The 4183-nt window shown below is 39.4% G+C and overlaps 1 long non-coding RNA gene across 1 annotated transcript; it reads left to right on the top strand.

Annotated features, from left to right (window-relative positions):
* The first annotated feature begins 910 nt into the window (after positions 1 to 910).
* Positions 911 to 3075, top strand: LOC149010166 (uncharacterized). The gene is made up of 3 exons (XR_016174642.1): positions 911 to 1784; positions 1875 to 2410; positions 2505 to 3075. It is a non-coding gene; the product is annotated as an uncharacterized LOC149010166 (long non-coding RNA).
* The last annotated feature ends 1108 nt before the right edge of the window (positions 3076 to 4183 follow it).

Here is a 4183-nt window from a genome sequence, read left to right as displayed (position 1 = left end):
AGACCCTAAGACCCTAGACCCTAGACCTTAGACCTTAAGCCCTAAATAAAATGTAAGACTAAAAAGTTTTATTATTATTATTATTATTTTTTTAGAAAGATAGCTTGTTACTATGGAGATGAGAATTAAATTACTAATATATACCGCCGAGTGGGTGCGAACCCAGGACCACCCAGTAGGAGGGTGGGTCTTTAACCACATTTTGATTCTCAACCGTTGATTTCATGATGACGTGGCGTACCCCTTCCATCCTATTTAGGTTTTGAGTGCTAACAAAGATTCGGCTTTTCAGTTCAGTGATTTAGAGCTTCAGATCCTTCGCATCACTTGCATTTATAGGGTTAGGGTTGAAGCAGTTCCATTGTTACTCTTCTGAAGCAGTTCCATTGTTACTCTTCTGAAGCAGTGCCAAAGCGTCTCAGAAGGCAGTCGATTTGCTCACTACCATGGCCGTACCTGTGGAGCTCACCGATCGCGCTTGTCAAGTACGCTAACACTTCCCTGAATAGCAAAGTCGTTAGTCATACTTAACTCTTCTGTCTCCTCTAGCGGTCGACGCTGTTCTCTCCGTCGTGGACCCTGCGAAACCAGATCTACTCGTTAGTCTCAGATTACACTCATTGAGAGACACTCATGGATCGGATTTTGAAGGAGGAACGCAATTATATTCTCGGGATGATCAGGAAAATCAAGGCTATCGGGTGTAATGTGTCTCTGATTCAAGAGAGTATTCTGAGGGATGCCGTGACGGATCTGTCTTTGCAAATCGAGTTCATAACCAAGACTTTTAGGGTTGAATTTTTGGGGTTAGGGAGGGTTGAGTTTTTGGGGTTAGGGTTTTTAGGGTTTTTAGGGTTTCGGGTTTTTTGGTTTCGGGTTTTTTGGTTTCGGGTTTTTTGGGTTTCGGGTTCTTGGTTTCGGGTTTTTGGGTTTCTTGTTTCGGGTTTTTTAGATTTCTTGTTTCTTGGGGTTGCAGATACACCGTTCGGTATTTATAAATAACTCACTTCCTGAACTTCCTTGTGTCTCTCAGTTCTTCCGGATTTCTTCCTGAACTTCCTTCAGTTCCTTTCCAGATTACTTCTAAGAAAAAAATGGTTCCTCCTCCTCCTCCTCCTCCTCCTCCTCCTTCGTTCAACACTTTCGTGGTTGATACTGTCAACCGTGGAGAGGGGACATATCTCTATGGGGGAGAGTACTGGCAGTGCCCCCTGTGCACCCAGGTTTTCAAGACAAAACCTTTTCTCCGCAGGCACTTAATAAGGATACATGAGGACGAGATTCGAGAAGAGCTGGACAAGGCAATGATGTTATGGCGTCTTCGTGAAGGTCTTCGTCGACGTCGCCGTAGCGGTCGCCACCGCAGAGGGGGGCGACAGAGAGTTTGATTTTGTTCTTTCTCCGCCAACATTTTCTTATCTGTTCCTTTTTTTGGCGGATTTCTTTTCCTATTTCTTATCTGTTCCTTCGGAAGGATAGTGGGTTATTCTGTGTTCCTTTTTTAAGAATTCTTTCCCCATATTCTTCTCTGTTCCTTTTTATATCTTTCGGGATGAGCATTTCATGTCCGTTCATTTCTAAAGATCTTGGTGTGGTTTCTTTTTCCATCTTCTTATCTGTTCCTTCTGAAGGATAATATCTTTATCTGTTTCTTTTCATATCTTTCTGGACGAGCGTTTCTTTGCATTTGGGTGTTTGTGTTTTTCTTCTGTTTTTCTCTTCGTCTCTGTTTCTGTACCCTATTTGTATACGGTAGTTGGAATGTTATGGAGCAAAGGAAGGATGTAAGTAAATTTGTTTTCATTCTTAAATTTTAATAGTTTAGTTTTTTAATTATCTCCTATTAATCTTTCGATGGTCACTTCTCTTGGCAGTGGGTACGCATGGAATGGCAGAGATGGTGAGCCACTGTGTCCCCGCAGTGAGTTCAATTTTGTTCTTCTCTGCCAACATTTTCTTATCTGTTTCAAGGATATTACAATTTCGGGCGGAGTTTGTTTTCCCATTTTCTTATCTGTTCCTTCTGAAGGATATTGGGTTATTCTCTTCTTCCCCCGATATTGTTCTCTGTTACTTTTCATGTTCATTTTTATTGATCGGTGCGTGACTAAAGAGTCCGAACAGAGCAAGTCTTCCTTCTGGTTCTTTGGCTGGACCCTCCCCTGCTTTAGACATGAAGCTTTACTGCAAGTCTACCTTGCATCTTGGGGGTGGGCCTTTCAAGCACGGCACGGACAGAGTTGGTTGAATGATCCAAGCCTCTTGATCCCTAAGCTGCTTTGGCTCGCTATGCCCTTATTCAAAGATAAACAGGACTTGTTGTTACTTATCAGTTCTGTTCTTCTCTTCGCCTCTGTTTCTGTACCCCATTTGTATACGGTAGTTGGAATGTTATGGAGCAAAGAAAGATGTAAGTAAATTTGATTTCATTTTTTAATAGTTTAATTTTTTAATTAACTCCTATTAATCTTGGTGTCACTATTCTTGGTCACTTTTCTTGGCAGTGGGTACGCATGGAATGGCAGGAGATGATAAGCATGGAATGGCAGGAGATGATAAGCATGGAATGGCAGTTTTAAATGCTTTATTTTATCTTCTTTGTGACTGTATATTGAAATTCTTTTTAGTCAATACACACTTCTATCTTTCTCAAGTAATTCTTAGTTTTGCAGTATACTGTTTCATTTCTTGTAAAAACATAACCATATGATTCCTACTTGATTGTCTGCTGTGAAAGTAATGTCTGATCAATGATGATCTTGGGATTTATAACCAGAATCTAGCAGGGAATCAAATTAAAACAGGGGATGGACCAAAGTAAGCTTGTTCGAATGAAAGCTAAATAGTCTTTTTTCCTTCCCACCCCCAAAGCCCAAGAGGAAACTAACCCCTGCAATTTGTAATGTGGCCAAGGAATTGATTTCACCTGTAGTTCAGGAGTAAAAGCCATTAACTAGAAACTAATGAATGATTACATTCTTAATTTATGAAGGAATCAGGAATGGAACATATTATCTGGGTTAAAGTTAAGATAAAACACCACCAGGAATCTACTTTTAGAGCAAAAACCATTATGGTTATAAAAGATCAGATGGAGAGTTTCTGGTATTCTTGCAGTTCATAACAAACTCCAGGTACCTTACAGCTTAGCTAGAATTTCAGAAGAACAATGGGTGTAGAACTTGGATTGAAGAAGCCTCCTTGGCTCTGAATCGTTTCGGTCGAGATCTGCACTGACCCTGATTCTAATTGTATTGTATCAAACCCAGTTCCCTTTAGCCATGTTTAACAATTCTGAACTGTTATACAAACTGTCTAATTGAAAATGGAGTCTACATGTCTGAGCTTTTAAACCATGAAAGTGTTTTTGCCAAAAGGGAGTGCAATGATGCTGAATAACCTTTGAAAACTTTTCAACTCACTTCCAAGTTTGGTAGAGTAAATTTGAAAATAAACAATGAGAAGACTGGCTTGTAGTAGTGTGGTACTGTTGTTGACCTACATCTACTCTTAATGGTTGCTCATTCTTGAATTGCCAGTCTCAACTATGAACTGACTATTGGTGCCAATCAAATCCCTAACTTCTTGTTTTTAGGAGTTTACCATAAACCCAATCTTCTCTATAGCTCACTACTTGCAATTTGTAACCAAAAAAACTACTTACAATCTAATCTATTTAATAGGGCACCTTTTGTTTGCAAACGCAGGGTAGGAAAAAAGAGGGGTGAAAAAAAAAAAGAACATGTGAATCCTATATGTAATGGGGTGAGGGAGAAGGAAAGGAAAGAAAGGGATTTTATGAAAAAAATCTTAAATGTGGGTTACACTATTGTTTTTCACATTTTTCTAAAAAATTTCATATATTTTGCGGGGTTTGAAAAATGCATGAAGTGAGAAAGTTTGTCTGTTATCTTTTCCACCGACGAACCAATCAACCCACCTTTTTGGGATTTTATGGAAAAAATATATATACTTGTAAAGTGTTTCTCACCTCTTGTTTTTTTTCACACCACATTTATTCCAACAAATAAACGGTGATGTGAATCCAACTGAAGATTCATCCTACTAGAATGAAGTTTAATCTTTTCAATCCCACTATACAGCCTACCATTTTTGGAGTCTGAATCATCTCCCCATTGGGGGAGCATGCTTTATAACCACAAACTACATGGGGGCCCCACAA

The sequence above is a fragment of the Hakea prostrata genome, chromosome 7, assembly GCF_041222555.1.
Source record: "Hakea prostrata isolate BN-2017 chromosome 7, UWA_Hpros_2, whole genome shotgun sequence".
NCBI classification, from domain to species: Eukaryota; Viridiplantae; Streptophyta; class Magnoliopsida; order Proteales; family Proteaceae; genus Hakea; species Hakea prostrata.
The sequence above is the reverse complement of the archived record's forward strand: the minus strand, read 5'-3'. Positions and strand labels throughout refer to the sequence as shown.